The following is a 23,822-nucleotide window of genomic DNA, read 5'->3' as shown; positions in this document are numbered from 1 at the left end:
CTCCAATACAGCCCTGGTGGGGGCGTTCTCGGGCTCCTCTGTTTCCTGTAGTCCACAATCAACTCCTTTGTATTGCTGATATTGAGGCAGAGGTTGTTGGCTTGGAACCACACTGCCAGGTCTCTGACCTCCTCCCTATAGGCTCATCGTCATCGGTGATAAGTCCTATCACCGTCGTGTCCTCAGCAAACTTGATGATGGTGTTGGAGTCATGCGCAGCCACACGGCCGTGGGTGAACAGGGAGTACAGGAGGGGCCTCTGAAGGCTTTGTGTTGATGGTCAGTGTGGTGGATGTGTTGCTGCCTACCCTCAGCGCCTGGGGGCAGCCCATCAGGAAACCCAGGATCCAGCTGCAGAGGGAGGTGTTCAGTCCAAGGCTCCGGAGCTTGGAGATCAGCTTAGAGAGGACTATGGTGTTTAATGCAGATATGTAGTTAATGAACAGTATTCCTTTTGTCTAAGGGCAGAGTGGAATGCAATAGTGTGATTGCATGCACATGTGTGTGCGTATGTTTGTGTGCTCGCGTATGTGCATGTGTGATCAAATGTCATTGTTTTAACTAGGACTGTTAAAAGGTCCTCCTCAGCCACATTGTCCAATGCCAAATCTCTTCAACACTATCTCTCCACTGCAAAGCATCTCTGAGCTGAATGTGCTTCAGGTACAAGTTACGACATACGTGCCATGCAACAGAACATTATGCAGAAGCACGCTTTGCCTGAACAGCTTTCTGTGCCTCCATTTCAGTGACTTATCCACCATCTCCTTTCTCCCGAGTGTTTGAAATTGTTCTATTTCCTGCGAAGGGCACATTCAATTATGGACTTATACAGAAATGTGGCTGACCAGAATGTTTCTAAAGCAGCCCATACGGCTTTAGACCCAAATGTGCTGAAACACTAACAGATGGTTTGTTCCACCGTGGCGTGTGTGTGTGTGTGTGTGTGTGTGTGTGTGTGTGTGTGTGTGTGCGCGATGGGGCCGCCAGGGCACCATATCAGAGCTAATCATTGACATGCAGCTTCGCAGCTTCGAGACACTCAGTGGTGAAACGGATGAGAGAGGAGAAGTTATCCTCCACCTTCTCCAATTCAAAGCATTTAGAACATTTAGTGTCAAGGATCAAATTCTCTAGATATAGCCACATCAACCACCAAATGTGTGCGTTCAAACTAATTAGATTAACGGTGCCGGACAGATGCTGCACTTACTGTGAGCAGACTTCAATTCAGGACTGATTTACTTTAATGTACACTACCGGTCAAAAGTTTGGGATCACTTAGAAATGTCCTTGTTTTTGAAAGAAAAGCACATTTTTGGTCCCATGAAACATCAAATTGAACAGAAATACATTGTAGACATTGTTAGTGTTTTAATTTTTAATGGAATATCTACATGTATGAGCAACAGGACAAGTACATTAGAGACGCCTCACAAGTCCTCAGCTGGCAGCTTCATTAAATAGTACCCGCAAAACACCAGTCTCAACGTCAACAGTGAAGAGGCGACTCTGGGATGCTGGCCTTCTAGGCAGAGTTGCAAAGAAAAAGCCATATCTCAGACTCAGAAAAGATTAAGATGGACAAAAGAACACAGACACTGGACAGAGGAACTCTGCCTAGAAGGCCAGAATCCAGGAGTTGCCTCTTCATTGTTGATGTTGAAACTGGTGTTTTACGGGTACTATTTAATGAAGCTGCCAGTTGAGGACTTGTGAGGCGTCTGTTTATCAGACTAGACACTCTAATGTACTTGTCCTTGTGCTCAATTGTGCACCGGGGCCTCCCACTCCTCTTTCTATTCTGGTTAGGGCCAGTTTGCGCTGTTCTGTGAAGGGAGTAGCACACAGCATTGTACGAGATCTTCAGTTTCTTGGCAATTTTCTCGCATGGAATAGCCTTCATTTCTCAGAACAAGAATAGATTGACAAGGTTCAGAAGAAATGTCTTTGTTTCTGGCCATTTTGAGCCTGTAATCGAACCAACAAGTGCCGATGCTCCAGATACTCAACTATTCTAAAGAAGGCCAGTTTTATTGCTTATTTAATCAGAATAACAGTTTTCAACTGTGCTAAAATAATCGCAAAATGGTTTTCTAATGATCAATTAGCCATTTAAAATGATAAACTTGGATTAGCTAACACAACGTGCCATTGGAACACATAAGTGATGGTTGCTGATAATGGACCTCTGTACGCCTATGTAGTTATTCCATTAAATATCTGCCGTTTCCAGCTACAATAGTAATTTACAACATTAACAATGTCTACACTGTATTTCTGATCAATTTTATGTTATTCTAATGGACAATTCTTTTTGTTTTTCTTTCAAAAACAAGGACATTTGTAAGTGACCCAAAACTTGTGAACGGTAGTGTACTTCATAGAGTGTGCCATTGAATTTGAATCGGCATATCTGAACTTTAAATTGCTTTCTAAAATAATTTAAAAAACTAGACTTTTACTTATGACTCAGGAAAGGTACAGTTTGCATTAGACACAATTAGCATAGATCTGATGCTAATGCCATAGACACAGACCTCACTAATGGAAAAATACAATTATGTTATCAAATATGCAAACGATGACCTCGGGATATGGAAATCCAATAAACATTGAAAGTTATGAGTAGCTACTTAGACTTTTAAAGGTCCCCGAATTTCCAGATTTCTGATGATTTTTTTTTTTTTTTTTACGTTTTGAATGAGGATGTCAATGGAAGGCTTAATTGATTCATATGTCCATAACATGCTGCACTTCGGAGAAATAAACTTAAAATGAAAAAATCTTATTTGCTTAATGAAATTACATTTGTTTACCCAGAATTAGTCAATAAATATGTGCTAATATCACTCACAATTAAGCGTCACCTAGATGTAAGGTATTTCCATCCTGTTCATGGGTGTATGTTGGTGAACAAGTGCATACTGTATATTCACATGAACCTTTATATGTTTGTGTACAGCATGTGGGTGAAAGCTTGTTGAGTTTCACACCGTGTCTTATTCGTGATCCTGACCCACATACCTCTCATACAACCTCATTCCTTAGACAAGGAGCGGCTAGATCTAGCAATGCCTAGCGCCAGCTGATACACTTCCCCCTTTCACCTTCGCTTCTACGGAATCACCTGATGGAACACATCAAGAGTCTAATCCTTTTCCCGTAGGAATTCCTTGGTCCGGCGAAAAGGGCTCAGCTCGTAGTGGGTGGGGAACGAGGCACATGGCCATTTCAACCAGTCCAAAATAACTCTTGGTGTGTAGCAAAGCCAGTCAGATCCAGCCAGGGGCGGCGTACAATAAGAAACCAGAAAAGTCTGGATATAGATGTTTTCAAAGGCTTATAACTGCAATTGCAACCCACTTAAAGCCGCTCCTTATGAAACCCAGCAACATATGAATGGAGAAAAAAAGATATCTCAACCCAGTCAAGTTCAACTCGGTTTTCTGCCCTATACAGGCAAAATGTGTGACTGGCTGGGAAATAGCAGAGAATGTCTGAAATATTGGCCTGTATAATGCAAAGATGATAAATAGGCCTGTATACTACACAGATACTACACAGCTGATAAATAGGCCTGTATACTACACAGATGATAAATAGGCCTGTATACTACACAGATGATAAATAGGCCTGTATACTACACAGATACTACACAGATGATAAATAGGCCTGTATACTACACATATGATAAATAGGCCTGTATACTGCAAAGATGATAAATAGGCCTGTATACTGCAAAGATGATAAATAGGCCTGTATAATGCCAACACAATACTTTTCTGAAGCATATCCATACTGTAGGACCAGATCAGCAGAGCGTCGCATATCATCAAAGCAAATCAAATGTTATTTGTCACATGCGCCGAATACAACAGGTTTCACCTTACAGTGAAATGCTTACTTTTACAAGCCCTTAACCAACAATGCTTTGAGAAGTGTTTATTAAAAAAATAGTTCTGTATCTTCTGTTCTTTTGGATTCTCCCTGCTGTCTAAGGGGCCTTTTCTTCTTTCTTCTTCTCTCACTTGGGGTAAAGGCAGAAAAAGACACGTCGCTGGTCTTGGTGTGTTGTCCCGTGAGCCGCTGTCCACTTGCGACGCTACGAAAGGCACGACGGTTACGTTTCATATTGATAGTGATAACAGCCTTTTATGTGTAATAGAGACTCAGTCAAGGGAAACTGTCCCCTGCTCTTAGTGACAAGCTTTAAGACCTCTACATAGTGGATGGGGGAAAGCAAATGAAGAGGAAACAAAGGATAAGTGCCGGCATCTCTCAAAACAATCCACACTCCCGCCTGCGATATCTCCCCCGACCTTGGTCCTCCATTTTTACGACCGTTTAAACAACAATTTTCAGTCTTGTGGAGATACTTTGTGCACTGAAACTTTTAGGGAGGAATATGTTTTACTGGTCAGATGGAGACGTTGATTGCAAATGGTAACTCTTATGCTGGAGATGCTACTTGTCTGTATGTGAGTGCACTCAAATTTGATAGTCATCTTTTCAGAAAGCTTCTGGAAGCTTGAAAATGACACTTTACCTTGGCTTTTGGGATTTGGAATGAAAAGTGCATTTCAAAACACTGCAGTAGTTAGAGAGAGGAGTCACAGAGATAGAAACCTTATTTTCAATATATCCAGCACCGTACCGTTGCCTACATGTGTGCATACGCCGATTTGATAAGTTCTGTAATGAAATAATGAAAAGGGCCCGAGAAAAGTATTCTTGATGAGTAGTAACATTCTCTTTTCTTGACTTTCGAAGATCTTAATGGCCTCCATTAATAAACCACTTCACTAAAGCTACGTTTACACAGACAGCCCAAATCTGATCCTTTGCCTAATTATATACAAAAGATCTGTTCTGATTGGTCAAAAGACCAATATTTGGGCAAAAGATCAGAATTAGGCTGCCTATGTAAATGCAGCCTTGGCGGTAGTAGAAGCCACATCCTCCCCAATGATACTTCAATCATTCAATCTCATCAAGGCCACTTAGTTATCATAAAGATAACCAAATAGGCATGGCGTCATATTGTGCAGAGAAATTGAGTCACCGCAGCACAATTGGCCGTAATGAGCATTATAGGCCTTATTTCTAATCTAATGAGGAGAGCTCGGAATTACCTCAGAATCCCACCGTGACTCATTGGGCTCCATTGTGAGGTGATTGGACAGCGTTGCAGTCTGTAGATGTGTTTGAGGCGTATTAGCTTCAGGCCGACTCTGGGATCTGCAGCAGGATCCATCAGGACTAATGACTTCACACAGAGGCAGCGGCCTCCAGCAGGAACACAGAGGAAGCTGCTATTCATCACCGTGATTTGGGATGATCCCCATAATTGCATGAGAGTCCCGACTAAGGGGACTTTAAGCCAAAGAGGCAGACTGGCTGTCATCTGCATAATAACCCTTTGGTTTTCCCTCCTCTCTGAGAGAATGAGAGAGAACGGTAGCGTCTGAGAATAATGGATGAGTCGGGTTGTCATCCGTGGCGCCTGCTAGTGTAAAAGCATGTGAGTCGTGATGTGTGTTTTGTCCTGTATTTGTATTTTTTAATCCCAGCCCCCCGTCCCCGCAGGAGGTCTTTTGCCTTTTGGTAGGCCGTCATGGTGAATGAAAATGTGTTCTTAACTGACTTGCCTAGTTAAATAAAGGTTAAATGAACAAACATTTAATAAATGAGTGTGGATAGCACCTTTTTGTCCATGATTTCAGCCTGTCTGTTTTCCATCTTCCCCGCTGTGGAAACACAACCAAATTCAACCGCAAAAAGGCTGTGTGTTAACGCTGACTGTTTTGTGCGAGTTGAGAGTGAGGCACTGAAGGCCTGAGTAAATTCCTAACCCTGGCACTCATTAGATGTGTGTGTGTATGTGTGTGTGTGTGTGTGTGTGTGTGTGTGTGTGTGTGTGTGTGTGTGTGTGCGTGTCGGTATTGCCTACATGCATGTGTGTGTGCGCGCCATGGAGTGTGTGTTCCTGTTAATGTTTGGTGTGTGTTTGTGTGTTTGTCGTGCTTTCGTGGGCCTGTGCAACCCTCCCGTCAAGGTTGTCTTTGCGGATATAATTCTCTGCTGGATGAGGGGCTGACACAAGGTCAGGACCTCCACTGAGACAATGTACACCACCACCCTTGGTGGAGTCAAACACAAGGATTTAGAACTGCTGAGAAGTGGAGATAGAGAAAAAAAACGATGAAAACATCTCATCTGAAAATACTTGATCTGGAACAGATCAATTGTGCCCTATGAGGGTTAAAGGGCATTTTGTTTCCAACCATAAGGCCTGTGCTTTGTTCCACAAGGCCTCTCAACTAGATCCTAATCAATATATCATCCGATTTGCTTGAAGAGCATTGAAGAGTATAGATTCCAGAAATATGACACAGGGGTTGCGAATTCTGTTGGTTGCAAATCAATTTGAGGTAAAACATAATTTACCATTGAATCTACATACACTGAGTGCACAAAACATTAGGAACACCTTCCTAATATTGAGTTGTTACCCCTTTTGCCCTCAGAACAGTCTCAATTCCTCATGGAGTCTACAAGGTTCTGAAAGTGTTCCAGTGCGCTTTCAAACCGGTGTGCCTGGCACCTACTACCATACCAATTCAAGGGCACTTAAATATTTTGTCTTACCCATTCACCCTCTGAATGGAACACATACACAATCCACGTCTCAATTGTCTCAATCCACGTCTCAATTGTCTCAAGCCTTAAAAATCCTTCTTTATTTAACCTGTCTCTTCCCCTTCATCCACACTGATTTGAAGTGGATTTAATAAGTGACATCAATGAGGGATCAACGCTTTCACCTGGATTCACCTGGTCAGTCTGTCATGGAAAGAGCAGGTATTCCTAAAGTTTTGTGCACTCAGTGTAGTATGCCAACGTGAATGCAGCTTCACATGGTACACAAGTCGACAACATTTCTGTGAAGAGACAACAACTGACTTAATAGGTGTTTGCATTGAACATGTCAAGCCAACGAGGCCCTCCTAGCCTCCCCTCGAACCTGGCCCACCTCGAGGGGGGGGGGGTCTCCTCCAGCAGCTGACTGGTTACAGTGGCTGAGCATTACTCCAATGTGTCATTATCCTAAACACCTTCAGGACTCTGTCCGCTGGTTGCTTCTTGCCTGCCACTAATGGGGAGAGCCCTCCTATCCGTCAGCTGAGGCGCAGGCTCCATCACGGATGGGGACCAGACTAGATCCAGTCCAGGGATTCGCTGGTTCAGCTCGAGTGTCGACTGGACTAACGGTAGTCCCGGGGGTCACATGCCCCACAGGCTAGAAGTGGAACTGCAGGGTCACCTGTGGAGCCAGGAGTGAAGAGGTTCCTGTGTAGCCGTTTAGAGCCTTGGTAGCAGAGTCTCTCTGCGAGCGGGAGGAGGAGCTCCTGCATCAGCCGAGTGATGTCTGAGGCCAGCAATCTGCCACAGAAAGGAGTGGAGCCTTACAATCCATGCTGTGGATGGCCTGTGGCTCCCTGAGGATACAGAAAGGGGACATAATCTAGCGTGTAGTTGTCTTTATACCCTGGAGCCGTCCTCCTCTGGACTGCAGGCGGGATGTATGGCAAGTCACCTGTGTGCCCTTCTCTGGACGCGGCCACAGTTGTGCTAGCAAAGTCACAAATCATTCTCAAAGGACCGTGAAATAGAGTGGCTCTCCAGTTGGGCTCGTCTGTATCCCACTGACACCTTTCCTGGGTCAGAAGAATAAGGCAACCTCACAGAGAGTTACACACAGGGAACTTTATTTCCAAAGGACAAATGAGGTGAATGTGGTTCTGTCAGGTGTCCGGCCCCCTAGCAACCACCTGACCCTGGCAACCTGGCAGTGACCAGGTCACAGAGGTCACTGGGAGTTTTGGGGAGCCATTTTATGATCCTTCAGTCCTTCTGGTATCTTGGGGGATGGGTGGGGTGAGATGTGATTACAGAGGAACAGCACCACAAATACAATATATCTAACCTTATCAACCTATTTTGCACTGTATCCTGGTGCAGCCCAACGAATGGCAGTCAAGTTGAAAGGAACATACGTGACTTGGTACCTTTGAGGTCTGTAGAGGCTGATGGGTGGAGCTATAGGACGACGGGCTCATTGTAATGGTTAGAATGGAATAAATTGGACAATATCAAACATGTAGAAACCACGTGTTAGACTCGGTTCCATTTATTCCATAGTATTCTCCTCCTATAGCACCTCCCACCAGCCTCTGCTGATTGAGATTCTTCTCATGTCCATGAGAAGGCTGGTATCCTCTCATTTGATCATAATTGGGCATTTTGGGAAGACATATGGAGGTGTGCCTATTATTAAATCTGGACTCATAGCTCCTCATTTAACTGTAATTAAGTCACAGCAGATTTCTGGCTCCTCCTGTGGAACTAGATGAAACCACCTTAAGTCTGTAAAGGGATTCATTGATGTCCCAGCTGCCTAACAGAGATAGTGGAAGAGTGCTTTTTCCTATTCTGTCAGGGTTCCATTTTCTATTAGGTTTTCAATACAATATCTGTCTGGCTCTTTATTTGTTAATTAATATAACCTGTTATGATGTTAATATGTATTTCACTATTGCAATTTAACTGTTTTCATAAAAGTTTTAATTTTACCAGCTAAATTGTTCGTTTCATGCTTTAATCAGCCATGACCAAGAGCAAAACTATGCAATTAATAAAATAGAAATTATAATGGTTGGATAATATAGAGAAAATAACAGGCCTGCATTGCACTTGCAAAGCATAATAGGTAATGAGCAAAACTTATTTTATAATTAATTCATTCAGTTCTATGTCACTGGAAGAAATAATTGTCATGACAGCTAAAACAATTGTTCCCACTGTGTGTCAGCTTAAATGAATGTACTCTATCCATGATTCATTATTGTCTCCCAAATTCGAACCACAGTGTCTGGATCAACTCCATTCCTTTTTAATTGAACCCTTATTTTCCATGTAAATTCAACGTAAAAAAAAGGATATTTACAGCAACGATTTGGGGAAGAGTTGCATGTGAGAAAAGTGGGGATTGGACAAGCCAAGTGGAAGCTACAATCTTAGAAAAAAAGGTTCCAAAGGGTTTATTCGGCTGTCCCCATAGTAGAACCCTTTTTGGTTCTAGGCAGAACTCTTTTGGGTTCCATGTAGAAAACTCTGGAATGGGTTCTATATGGAACCCAAAAGTGTTCTACCTGTAACCAAAAAGTGTTCTTCAAAGGGTTCTACTATGGGGACACCCAAAGAACCCTTTTTGGATCTAGATATAACCTTTTTTTCGAAAATTGTAGGAATGATTTGTGTCATATCAGCACTTCATCCCAATTCGAATGAGGACCTGCTAGTAACCTCAGCAAACAGAAGGCCATTGTCACATGACATCTTCTCAAAGACCTGCCCATTACCGTCAAGTGAGGTGAGACGAGGAGACTTCTAATGGAGTGTTTAACCATAGGGCAATATCAGTTGCACATGGAATTGTAGATAAAGTAGACAGATAAGACTGGAATCCTATTAGGCAGACCAGGGTTCAAACATAATTTGAAATCTTTCAAATACTGAGTGTTTGCTCGATCCTTCCTGGAATGCCAGGTGGGTGGGGTCTGCAGTTTTGGGACTATCTTATTGGTCCATTGAGCCAGGCAAGCTCAATCAAGCACAGAAAAAGTCATTGAAAAGAACCATATACATGTTGCACCCAAGTATGTTATCAGGAGGTATCTAAACTTTAACAAGTTGATGATGAACCAGGTAGTGTGAAGATATATTTATCACACTACTATCTAATTACGAATCTAATCTAATGTATGTCACTCACTGCCCTACATATGGAGAGGTTGGAGTCAGGATAAAAAAGACTCATCGTTTTTTTGGGGCATCGCGAACGCGGGGTTTACACGATTGGCATGCGTCAAATAGGTGTGTCGGAAGATGTAAAGCTTTGATCTTCAACATGCCTACGGCATACAACATAATTGTTTACAGACAAGGTGTTGTTCATTGTTAACTAATGGTACACCTTTGGATGCCTGTGAGGGGAGAGAGATGTCGATGCACTTCACATGATCATATACCTTGAGGGGTTTGAGGGCCTAGTTAGAACATTGCATTATTGGACGTTACAGTACATTTCATGGTGTAGTGCAGGTATTGAAGTAAAGGCAGAACAGGATTCTTCTTGGTAAAGGAGGGAGGAAGGAAGGAGGTTGTTAGGATAGAGCAGGATGATTGCCACTCAGAGTACAAATAATGTTATTATATTTTCTCAAAAAGAAGGACAGAGGTGGTATATGGAATGTGTATGGGGAGCAAGGAGGGACAAACTCCAGTGAAAAACAGTGTAAACTCCTCTGAAATCCTCTCATACTGGAAGCATATGTACCCCCGATGAAACAGATTGCACTCAGCTCCCTCTGATGTGGAGTTATGACTGTGGCAGGAGTGCGGGTGGCACAGCTTCGGTGGGAAAAGCAGAACATCTAATTTAGTCTGACCAGATCAAAGAGTGACGCACGACGAAGGAGGAAATGGAGAAAGGTGTGGAGATGCAGAGAGAGTGGGCGGGGTCGCTCTATGTTACATCACCAGGCGAAACCTCCCTCCTCCAACATCACTGACTTCTCTCCTCCTTTGGTCTTCACTCCCTCTTTCAACTCTTCCGTCAGTGCTGTAGAGAGGTGAGGTTGCGTCCGGAAAAGGGATGAATCCCTAGCGCTACCCACTGTCCTTTTTCCATCGCGATACTGTCATCGCAGGAATACCAGATCAGAGTATTAAGCTGTCCAGACTGGTTCTACATCAAATGGGTGCACAACGTGTCTATTCTATTTCTTGGCAGTGTATGAAAGGAGAGTTAACACTGGAAACCCATCTTCCCAGCCAAGTAAACTCAGCCGTTAGCAGACAGGAAAGGCGTTGGACAATCCCACTTACTCACTGTAATGGAAAATACATATTCAAAGTGAAGATAAAGAATGGCAGAGGAATAGTATATCTAGCCTCCAGATTTAGGCCAGAGTGTGAAACTAGTATTATATTTAATTTCCCCCAAACCCTTAGTTCTTGTAATCTCCAAAAATGTGTTTAATTGAATTTATTGAGAAACTCAGCTCTTTTAAAGTTTTACTTCAAATCCAAAAGCTTCTGACCAGCTGCGTTTGAACCTCTCTCCCTTCTCATTTTGAATTAACATCACAGAGTAGTTAACCCTGGTTAACTACCTAATCAGGTCTCCCCATTTCAACAATCAGGTTCCACTCCCCCGGACATTCTAGAAAGGAGAAACGATGATGAAGCAGGTTCCTCAGGCAGACTTCTCAGTTCTGAGACGTCAATGTATTGATGAACCTTAAGGCAACTCCAAGGGTAAAATCCCCTCAGAGAGAAGAGATGGAAGAGAGGGGAGAGTGATGGCGGTGTTTGTATTCGTTTCTCCTCCCCAGCGAGAGTTGCTTCGCAGCGTTCTCTCTCAACCACACATGAATAATAAATGCTTGGCCAACATAAACCGACCTCTCCCTCTGTCCATTACGTCAGACGATGGATCTGTTTCACTGGAGCTCGACCTTGCTCTCCTCGCTCTAAACATTGTAAAGTTGACACTTTTGCTAGTCTGCCAAGTCGTAGGGTCATAGGGCCCCATCCTGTCATCATAATCCAGCCTACATTTAAACCAACAACTGTTCTACAAACCGTTTCTTGAGAGTGGGATCCGTTAGTCCACGGTTAATTCTGCTGCATGTTGTTTCCGAACTTAACAAATTCATGTAGCTTCACAGGACATAAAGTGACTGGGTTTAAATTGTATGTTGGGGTTGACTGGTTATCCTGTTGTTCGGTCATAACATTCAAATGGCATGTCGTCTTAATGGTCTTTAAATGTTAAATGTTGGAAAAACTTTTATTTTATCCCTAATATCTGCCCTTGCTGTCTTTCTCGAGTAACTTTGCTTAGACCTTCAGCAATTTTTTTTATTTTTTATTTTTTTTATTTCACCTTTATTTAACCAGGTAGGCAAGTTGAGAACAAGTTCTCATTTACAATTGCGACCTGGCCAAGATAGAGCAAAGCAGTTCGACACATACGACAACACAGTGTTACACATGGAGTAAAACAAACATACAGTCAATAATACAGTAGAAAACAAGTATATATACAATGTGAGCAAATGAGGTGAGGTAAGGGAGGTAAAGGCAGAAAAAAGGCCATGGTGGAAAAGTAAATACAATATAGCAAGTAAAACACTGGAATGGTAGATTTGCAGTGGAAGAATGTGCAAAGTAGAAATACAAATAATGGGGTGCAAAGGAGCAAAATAAAATAAATAAATACAGTAGGGAAAGAGGTAGTTGTTTGGGCTAAATTATAGATGGGCTATGTACAGGTGCAGTAATCTGTGAGCTGCTCTGACAGCTGGTGCTTAAAGCTAGTGAGGGAGATAAGTGTTTCCAGTTTCAGAGATTTTTGTAGTTCGTTCCAGTCATTGGCAGCAGAGAACTGGAAGGAGAGGCGGCCAAAGAAATAATTGCTTTTGGGGGTGACCAGAGAGATATACCTGCTGGAGCGCGTGCGTGATGCTATGGTGACCAGCGAGCTGAGATAAGGGGGTACTTTATCTAGCAGGATCTTGTAGATGACCTGGAGCCAGTGGGTTTGGCGACAAGTATGAAGCGAGGGGCAGCCAACGAGAGCGTACAGGTTGCAATGGTGGGTAATATATGGGGATTTAGTGACAAAACGGATGGCACTGTGATAGACTGCATCCAATTTGTTGAGTAGGGTATTGGAGGCTATTTTGTAAATGAAGTCGAGGATTGGTAGGATGGTCAGTTTTACAAGGGTATTTTTTGGCAGCATGAGTGAAGGATGCTTTGTTGCAAAATAGGAAGCCAATTCTAGATTTAACTTTCGCTTGGAGATGTTTGATGTGGGTCTTGAAGGAGAGTTTACAGTCCAACCAGACACCTAGGTATTTGTAGTTGTCCACGTATTCTAAGTCAGAGCCGTCCAGACTAGTGATGTTGGACAGGCGGGCAGGTGCGGGCAGCGATCGGTTGAAGAACATGCACTTAGTTTTATTTGTATTTAAGAGCAATTGGAGGCCAAGGAAGGAGAGTTGTATGGCATTGAAGCTTGCCTGGAGGGTTGTTAACACAGTGTCCAAAGAAGGGCCAGAAGTATACAGAATGGTGTCGTCTGCGTAGAGGTGGACCAGAGACTCACCAGCAGCAAGAGCGACATCATTGATGTATACAGAGAAGAGAGTCGGTCCAGGAATTGAACCCTGTGGCACCCCCATAGAGACTGCCAAAGGTCCGGAAAACAGACCCTCCGATTTGACACACTGAACTCAATCAGAGAAGTAGTTGGTGAACCAGGCGAGGCAATCATTTGAGTAACCAAGGCTGTTGAGTCTGCCGATGAGGATGTGGTGATTGACAGAGTCGAAAGCCTTGGCCAGATCAATGAATATGGCTGCACAGTATTGTTTCTTATCGATGGCGGTTAAGATATTGTTTAGGACCTTGAGCGTGGCTGAGGTGCACCCATGACCAGCTCTGAAACCAGATTGCATAGCAGAGAGGGTATGGTGAAATTCGAAATAGTTGGTAATCTGTTTGTTGACTTGGCTTTAGAAGACCTTAGAAAGGCAGGGTAGGATAGATATAGGTCCGTAGCAGTTTGGGTCAAGAGTGTCCCCCCCTTTGAAGAGGGGGATGACCGCAGCTGCATTCCAATCTTTGGGAATCTCAGATGACACGAAAGAGAGGTTGAACAGGCTAGTAATAGGGGTGGCAACAATTTCGGCAGATCATTTTAGAAAGAAAGGGTCCAGATTGTCTAGTCCGGCTGATTTGTAGGGGTCCATATTTTGCAGCTCTTTCAGAACATCAGCTGACTGGATTTGGGAGAAGGAGAAATGGGGAAGGCTTGGGCGAATTGCTGTGGGGGGTGCTGTGCTGTTGACCGGGGTAGGGGTAGCCAGGTGGAAAGCATGGCCAGCCGTAGAAAAATGCTTATTGTAATTCTCAATTATAGTGGATTTATCAGTCGTGACAGTGTTTCCTTTCTTCAGTGCAGTGGGAAGCTGGGAGGAGGTGTTCTTATTCTCCATGGACTTTACAGTGTCCCAGAACTTTTTTGAGTTAGTGTTGCAGGAAGCAAATTTCTGCTTGAAAAAGCTAGCTTTGGCTTTTCTAACTGCCTGTGTATATTGGTTACTAGCTTCCCTGAAAAGCTGTATATCACGGGGACTGTTCGGTGCTAATGCAGAACGCCATAGGATGATTTTGTGTTGGTTAAGGGCAGTCAGGTCTGGGGAGAACCAAGGGCTATATCTGTTCCTGGTTCTACATTTCTTGATTGGGGCATGCTTATTTAAGATGGGTAGGAAGGCATTTAAAAAAAATAACAAGGCATCCTCTACCGACGGGATGAGATCAATATCCTTCCAGGATACCCCGGCCAGGTCGATTAGAAAGGCCTGCTCGCTGAAGTGTTTCAGGGAGCGTTTTGACAGTGATGAGTGGAGGTCGTTTGACCGCTGACCCATTACGGATGCAGGCAATGAGGCAGTGATCGCTGAGATCTTGGTTGAAGACAGCAGAGGTGTATTTAGAGGGCAAGTTGGTTAGCAAAGTCGACCTCTTGAGAAGTCCTACGAATAATCCCCTGCCATGTTCTTGCTCACACTGGGTGATAATATCTCAATTCTTCAGACACACTAGAAGAAGACAGTTTCCTGGTTCGGTCCGTCTTTAATATCCTTCTATGCAGAAGGTTATTCATATCAGAGCCGTGACCCACATCCAGCAGCACGGGGTCTTAGAGGATGTTAATTGGCTTCGGAGATTCATATCCAATCTCGGTAGGTGGCAGTCCACACAGATCAGGAATACATCAAGGCTCCTAATTAAACCATGACTTCAATTCTGGAGATACAGGTCTGTAACACATTGTGGTACTACAGCATTTTGTGATTCAGAAAGGGTTCATTGTCAGGCAAGTATGTATAACTTCTGCATGCATCCACACACATCAGGATTATATATAGGCTCCTTATTAAAAACAAGGTTTCTGGACTGGAAATACAAGAGTAAAGCACTTTGTCATACTATAACATACTTTTATGATTCAGAGCGGGTTCAATGTCAGGACGGTTTGTATATTTCATTGATGCCTTCATCATTCGTACAGACAGATCAGGAATGAATCAAGGATAATTAGTCAAACAATTTTCAAATAAAATATAATCATTGCTACGATTCTGGAGATAGAAGACATTTTCATATTGTAACATACTTTTGTGATTCAGAAGCGCTTCAATATTAGGCAAGTCAGTATAATGTTTCTTCAGAATTCATAATTTCACTGTTCATAACGTCACTTTCACTTAGTAGTCATTCAACTGTCACTTTGTTTTCTCTCCACTTCCCTCGGGTCTTTCTGGTCTGCATAGCAATCACATACCAGGGGGGTGGCTGGCTTGTAGCTGCATCATGGCGTTCTGTTATATTTAATTATGCTGGGTCGAGGCAAGGTGAGCTGAAAAATGCTTCAGAGCTGGAGACGTTTCTCGTCAAACTCATCTCAGCGCGTCCGACTCTCCCTGGCAGGATAAAGGGCAGCTAGTGGTCGACGGCAACCTATTCCCTCATAATCAGTTTCTCAATGACTGCTTAGTGTGGAATGAAGGCAGCTGCCCATCTCTGACTATTTTTTTCCAATGGGATTGACACCATGGTCTGTAGTTATCGCCCGCTATAGAGCCAAAATGAATTCCTAGGGAGAAACCAAAGGAAGAGGCTCTCCAAAGCTACTTCACACACTGTTACACACCACTATTCAAGATCAGAGAATGACTCTTCTTCCTTTCTCATCATCTTCAATTGTTCCGGCTACCCTGTCTTCCTTTCCATCTCCTCTAGATCTGCAGGAAAGTCTTAGTGAAGCCGGTGAAGCTGACAACCGTTGATTATCATACTTCCAGGCTGTCAATCAGTTCTCTCGTTGCACAGTGAGGAGTTGATTGCCTTCGTCTTGGGACACTACATCAAAACCCCAGGGAGACATGTATTACTATATTACCGAGAATGTAAACTGCTGCAGATGACTGTGCCTTGTTTTGAAATCAAGTGAGAATTGAAGATGTAAATCTGTTGCTTTGTAAAAAAGTGTAAAAGCTGGTGTGGATACTAATTGTTGATTTAAGTCATGTTCAGGTTTACGTTAAAGCACAGTAATGGGGAAATGTAAGCTAAACACACTCCCTAACTAGCTTCCGTGTGGTTACCATAGTTGTAGTATACACTGAGTGTGCAAAAGATGTCAACTGTTAAATCCACTTCAATCAGTGTAGATGACGGAGATAGGTTAGAAGACAGATTTTTAAGCCTTGAGACAATTAAGACATGGATCGTGTATGTGTGCCATTCGGAGGGTGAATGGGCAGGACAAAATATTTAAATGCCCTTGAACTGGGTATGGTAATAGGTGCCAGGCGCAACGGTTTGAGTGTGCCAAGAACTGCAACGCTGCTGGGTTTATCACATTCAACAGTTTCCCATGTGTATCACGAATGGTCCACCGCCCAGAGGACATCTACGCATCTTGACATAACTGTGGGAAGCAATGGAGTGAACATGGGCCAGCATTCTTTTTGGTATGCTTTCAACACATTGTAGAGTCCATGCCCCAACCAATTGTGGCTGTTCTGAGGGCTAAAGGGGTTGCAAATCAATATTAGCAAGATTTTCCTAATGTTTTGTACACTCAGTGAATACTCTCTGGATGTGATAATCACATGGTAATCACGAGATTCTGATGTACGATATCACTATTTCCCTTTTCTCTAGTGACGGAACTGTGAAGAGCCACCGACCTTGGTGTCAATCCTATAGAGTTCAGAGAGGGGCAGCTGCTCTTATTCCCTACTAAGCAGTCATTGAAAAACTGATTATGAGGGAATAGACCGGCATCGCCCACGAGCTGCCCTTTCTCCTGCTAGGGAGAGTTGGACACTGAGATGAGTTTGACGTGGCACGCCTCCAGCTTCGGAGCGTTTTTCAGCTCACCTTCCCTAGACTGACCTTAATTAAATAAGACAGGACGTTATGATACAGCCCCCACCCGTAGATAAACTAGCGCACTGACAGAGACAGAGACAGAGAGTGTGTGTGCTGGACTGCACTGGTGGACCTTCCGAGTATCCCGCTCTACTGGAGAAAGAAAGAGAAAGAAGGGGAAACTGAGTAACAGCGGTATGTTGACTCTGTCTCTGTCCACAGAGTCAAACAAATACAATGACAGTCTTTTACAGTGTTGTACATATTTATACACCAATTTACCCCACTTTCCACATTCCTCTGAGTGACAGATGATATTTCACTCATGCGTTTCCTCTATTTCAAAGTTCTGACAGTATAAAGACATATAAATATTCAGATCATCTTTGGGGAGCTGTGCATTTAGAGCACTGTCAAAAGAAACACTTCAGCAAGCGGAAAATCATTGTAAATCATTGTATTTGAACCCCCCCGCTGTCATCTCAGTCGAAATTGGATGTGAATCTCAGAAGCCAATTAACGTCTTCTCAGAAGGTGTCCTGCTGGTGTGGGTCATGGCTCTGAAAATCCCTCGACATAGAAGAATATTAAAAAGACAGATTGATCAAGAACCAGGAAGTGGTAGGAAAATGTGACTCGTTTCAGGAAGCTAGGCATATGTCGCACGTCACTACTTCACAGGAGAGGCATTTGAATGTACATATATATTGTATGCCATCTGTAAATACGAAATTAAATTGTTAAATTACAAGCCTAGTTGGTTTAGCCACTAGGCTCAAGTTAGACAGGTGTCTCTCGGGTGATTACGGGCATCTATTGTGTTTCATGAACATATGTACATGTCTAGACAATAATGACCCATCCACTTAGCCAGATGTAGCTATGGAGTGGTTAATTAATTTCTTTCACATGACCCATCAATTTAGACAAGTGAGTCTGGGTAAGCATCATCTAGTAATTATAAATATTTTTAAATATTTTTATCTGGACACTTTTTGTTTTTGATACTGCAACTATGCACATATGCATAGCCCATTCCACTGTACCATTTACATCTTCGGTATCCTGTGAATGTGACAAATAAACTTAGATTGTATTTGATGTAGTTTGTGTTTAACAGAGAGAGTAATCTGCAGAACAACATGACCTGCACCAATGTCAGATTAGGATATACTGTAGGAGAGGACTAGATCAAGTGTATTTATACCTGGAGTTTCTCCTTATTGTAGACTACTACTTTTAACACTTTCAGTCTTGAAATGTTTGGTTGTTTACTACAATAATCACTCTGTTTAGCACATAGCCTCATGTGAATCCTTAAAGGGTGGGGGGGGGCTAAGGCTTAAGAGGGTGTGAACGATGCTGAATGGGTATAGACAAAGAAGAGCACTCCAGTAGGTGTACCAAATGATTCAAGGGCCATTTTCTCAGAAGTGAGTTACAAGTTTATCCACTTTCAAAGCAGAATTACTTACCCAGTGTTCCTCAACGGTATATAACATTTTCTAGCTCTGAGTCTGTACTTTCATCCAGTGTAAAAAAAAAACATTTTAAATTTTGCTACATAGAACCGAATCCAGGTGGTGGGTCACAAATGTCCCCTGCGTACGCCTGTCAGTGACTGAAGAAGTGAACGATTGTCATTATTACCCAGCGTGACCAAGAATGGTCAAGAATTTGTCAAAGAACTTTAATAACTTTTCTGGAAAAGTACCTCTCTCACGACCATGACAAAGCAAACTAGAAGGAAGAAGGTTGTACTGACATAAAAGACACGCACATTAAAAAATACTATAGTTCCCTATGCTCTAAATACTGTAGAATTATAATATTTATATACTATAGTATTAACTTTCTTTTCGCAGACATAACTGTAGCATACTGTAGTATTTACTGTAGTGTTTTTGTGGACATTACTGTAGTACACTGTAGTATTTACTGTAGTATTTTCACAAGTATTACTTTAGCACACTGTTGTATTTACTGTAGTGTTTTTGAAGAATTTACTGTCTGTTTTTTTTCTGGACATTACTGTAGTATTTACTAAAGTGTTTTTGTTGTATTATCTTTGACATAGAAGCGGGGGCTTTCTCCTTGGGGAAACCTACTGGATAAATACTAAAAGAGCAAATTATCCATAAGATGTAAGTAGGACTGGGGTCTGAACTGGGGTCAGTGCTTCTGCTCTTTTCTATAAGCTGTAAATAGGTACGTAAGTAAAGAGCAGGGATAGCTCAGGGATTCCTGCCCTTTTCTACCTCTCTTCTCAGTGTGTCTGTCCAGTCAAGGGTGAGGTTTGTTAAGGGACAAGTGGGATGGGGGTTGGAGTTCTCCTTTTGTCTTCTGCGACTTGATTTTAGGTAAAACAAACTTTATTGGATAATTAAATGTAGCCTACAGAAAAATGTAAAATTAAAAAAAATTAAAAGAGGAGGGAGGGTTTTGGTAGGGGATACAAACCCGGTTTAGGTTTGGAGGGTAGGATACAGATCTAGTTTAAAGTATTTCTATACCCATGAGTGAAAACATCCAAAGCTCATCAAAGGTAAACGATTTAATTTGATTGCTTTTCTGATTTCCGTGACCAAGTTACCTGCTGCTAGCTGGACAAAATGCTATGCTAGGCTATCGATAAACTTACACAAATGCTTGTCTAGCTTTGGCTGTAAAGCATATTTTGAAAATCTGAGACGACAGGGAGATTAACAAAAGGCTAAGCTGTGTCTCAATATATTTCGTTTGTGATTTTCGTGAATAGGAATATTTTCTAGGGATATTTATGTCCGTTGCGTTATGCTAATTAGTGTCAGGCGATGATTACTCTTATTGTGATGCTTTGAATTGGCTGTGCAAGTAAATGTTTTAATTAGTCGCATCAGTGAGTGCTGAACATTCATTACATGGTCACATTACCAAGGTTATTAGAATAAACAAAAACTTGAATCTAAAGTAGAAACAAAATTGGAAAAGCTATTTAGTAAACTTAAATAAAAAATAAAAAACTATTGGAAAACAAACTATACTGAAACTATTATTTTTGACTGCAAAATTAACAAAAAATTATATACAAAATCAGAGCATTTAAAAAAATATATTAATAGGTGTTGAAAAGGTGACGAATATGCATGTATTTAGATGGTTTTCTTTCATTGATCCAGTAAAGTGCATTCGGAAAGTATTCAGTTTAACTTGAATTTTTCAGACCCTTTGATTACAGCCTCAAGTCTTCTTGGGTAGGACGCTACAAGCTTGTCACAACTGTATTTGGGGAGTTTCTTCCATTCTTCTCTGCCGATCCTATCAAACTCTGTCAGGTTGGATGGGGAGTGTCGCTGCACAGCTATTTTCAGGTCTCTCCAGAGATGTTCGATCGAGTTCAAGTGTGGGCTCTGGTTGGACCACTCAAGGACATCCTGCATTGGCTTGGCTTAAGTGCTTAGTGTCATTTTCCGGATAGAAGGTGAACCGTTGAAACATTCTGAGGTCCTGAGCGCTCTGCAGCAGGTTTTCATCAAGGATCTCTCTGTACTTTGAATCGTTGATCCTCCCCTCGACCCTGACTAGTCTCCCAGTCCCTGCCGCTGAAAAACATCCCCACAGCATGATGCTGCCACCACCATGCTTCACCGTAGGGATGGTGCCAGGTTTCCTCCAAATGTAACACTTGGCATTCAGTCCAAAGAGTTCAATCTTGGTTTCATCAGACCAGAGAATCTTGTTTCTCATGGTCTGAGAGTGCCTTTTGGCAAACTCCAAGCGGGCTGTCGTGTGTCTTTTCATGAGGAGTGGCTTCTGTCTGGCCACTCTACCATAAAGACCTGATTGGTAGAGTGCTGTAGAGATGGTTGTCCTTCTGGAAGGTTCTCCCACCTCCACAGAGGAACTCTGGAGCTCTGTCAGAGTGACCATCGGGTTCTTGGTCACCTCCCTGACCAACTCCACCAATTGCTCAGTTTGGCCGGGAGGCCAGCTCTAGGAAGAGTCTTGGTGGTTCCACCCATCTTCCATTTAAGAATGATGGAAGACACTGTGTTCTTGGGGACCTTCAACGCTACATTGGTCAAGTAGGCATCCAGTTCATCTCGTGGTACCTTACTGAAGCCTGGAATAGCCTTGTAGCTGGGCACTGTGTCATCCATAAACACAATTTGACGTGGATCAAACAGGGCAGGCTCTATCTGACATGTACTTTGTATGTTTTTCCAATGCATTGCTGTATGTCTCTTCAGCAGTGCTCAATATTTTGGTTTTCACAGCAAAGGGAAAATTGTAAACTGCATAAAAGTAGTCCTCTAAATAGTGAAATATCTTTTTTTAATATCTGCTCTGGAAGATGTCGAGAAGCTGCAGGAGGACTTTGCACCTGTCTGCCATGATGTTCAGCTGAATCTGCAGCGACTGAATCAGTGTCACTACTCCCGCCGAAGTCGATCCCTCTCCTTGTTCGGGCGGCATTCAGTGGTCGACCCTCACCGGTCTTCTAGCCATCGCCGCTCCACCTTTCATTTTCCTTTGTCTTGTTTGTCCACACACCTGGTTTACATCCCCTCGTTACTCTACGTGTATATTATCCTCTGTTCCCCCCCATGTCTGTGTGTGGTATTGTTCTTTGGTTACGTGTGTGACGCTACAGGCTTGTTTTGCGCCGGGTTTTGTGTTAACCTGTGGATTTGTACCATTTTGTGTGATTTGTGCGCTCGCTTTTTTCCTTGGGCCGGAGTGTTGTGACGGAGTGTTGTGACGCAGTTGCGGCCGGCTGTTTCCCTCTGCCTGAATAAAGTGTGCCTGTTCACTTATCTCTGCTCTCCTGCACCTGACTTCCTTCGAGCAGTTGCGCACGCTCTGACAATCAGCTCTTGGTCTTGTAGCATCTCATGGAGTTTCTCTACAGACTGTGGTGCACTTCGGCCACACACCTGTGAATGATACGGAAATAAAAAGAGGAACATAGGAAATATGACTCATACTCACTGTGAAATGACATCACGGCTTTCTGCATGATTACAATGATATAAATGACTTAAGCAATTGTAGAATGCACGTAGATTTAAATCATACCTGTATTTCGATCTCTACAAACCCCTTGTAGAGGCCAAACTGCTCTGAGTGGTACCGCACTGCTGAGAACCATTAGTTCCAGCATGTTGCACATGAATAGGGAGCCACAGTCGCTCTCTTCCACCCTGGCAGTTTGGTGGTGAGGATGGTAAGGTATCTTCTTTTGCGTGCCCCTGCCTGGTAAAACATCTGCGAAAAAAACTTAGCATGAGTGCGTTCAGCTGATCAAAAGCTTTGTGGAAAGCACTCCCTATCGGATTCATGACGTGAGCCACGTATGCTATGTGCAGGGAGTTGGGGAACAATGATTGAAGTGCCGCTTTGTAGCCTTTCCTCGTGTACTCTCTGTGTCAAAGACAATGACATCATCATTGGAGATATTGTAGTCTTGTTGACATTTCCCCACCGCCATGGAAACTGTGGAATGGGTTGCACTGCTCCAGAAACACTGTCTCTGCGAGGTAGAATTCTCCCCGAGGTGTCCTTTTCAAGTGGTGCCATGAGGATGTTTAGTACATATGTTCCTACTACATCTGGAGTTTCATCAAAAATGACTGTCACTAGTTTCCCTGCAGGATGTTGCTTGAGTTCTTCCCTCACCTTTTCAGGTAGCCATCTCCCAAGTACTTGTCCTGTAGCTGGTGGCACCTCCATTGATGACTTTCTCCTTCAGAAACTGCCTCATTGGGGGGGATCACTTTTGGGAAAGGGGGCATGTTGACATGCTGTGCAAGTGCGTAGCCAATCTTCGCAAATCTGAAAAGTAACAATTGCATCAATTAATTTGAAAAAAACATAGATCCGGGGATGTCATAATCCACTCACACGTTCACTCACACACACTTCTCCTCTCCATCAGGCATGGGGCTTACTATCAACATGAGATGCACCATCTCTCTCAATTCAATGAAACTCAAGGCACTTTATTGGCATAGGAAACAAATAAATGGTTATAGTACAAAAGGGAAAATAAATCAACATAAATATGGGTTGTATTTACAATTGTGTTTGTTCTTCCCTGGTTGACCTTTTCTTGTGGCAACAGGTCACAAATATTGCTGCTGTGATTGCACACGGTGTTATTTCACCCAATGTATATGGGAGTTTATCAAAATCGGGTTTGTTTTCTAATTCTTTGTGGGTCTGTGCAATCTGAGGGAAATATGTGTCACAATTATGGTCATACATTTGGCAAAGTGCAGCTCAGTTTCCACCTCATTTAGTGGGCAGTGTGCTCTTGAGAGCCAGGTCTGCTTACGGCAGCCTTTCTCAATAGCAGGGCAATGCTCACTGAGTCTGTACATAGTCAAAGCTTTCCTTAAGTTTTATGCTGTACACGGAGGATATTTTGGTGTTGGTCCCATTTTGTGAATTCTTGGTTGGTGAGCGGATCCCAGACCTCACAACCATAAAGGGCAATGGATTCTATAACTAAATCAAGTATTTTTAGCCAGATCTTAATTGGCATGCCAAATTGTATGTTCCTTTTGATGGCATTGAAGGCCCTTCTTGCCTTGTCTCTCTCTCTCTCTCTCTCTCGCTCAAAAAACAACAACAAATAGATTCAAAGCTGATCAATCGCTTTCAATTTGAGGATCAATATTTATTTAGCATAAATTGTCTTCAAAATACTTGAGATTGTGATTTGTCAGGGAGATGACTTCAACAGTCCACCTCAA

The 23,822-nt window shown here is 42.8% G+C and overlaps 1 non-coding gene across 1 annotated transcript; it reads right to left on the bottom strand.

The window, feature by feature from the left end:
* Positions 1 to 19,166: 19,166 nt before the first annotated feature.
* On the bottom strand, positions 19,167 to 19,222 carry LOC115137832 (U7 small nuclear RNA). Its single transcript, XR_003864862.1, has one exon. It is a non-coding gene; the product is annotated as a U7 small nuclear RNA (small nuclear RNA).
* Between the last annotated feature and the right edge of the window lie 4,600 nt (positions 19,223 to 23,822).

This window comes from Oncorhynchus nerka, linkage group LG11 (genome assembly GCF_034236695.1).
Source record: "Oncorhynchus nerka isolate Pitt River linkage group LG11, Oner_Uvic_2.0, whole genome shotgun sequence".
NCBI lineage: Eukaryota > Metazoa > Chordata > Actinopteri > Salmoniformes > Salmonidae > Oncorhynchus > Oncorhynchus nerka.
Note: the sequence above shows the minus strand (reverse complement) of the source record. Positions and strands in the feature narration are given on the sequence as shown.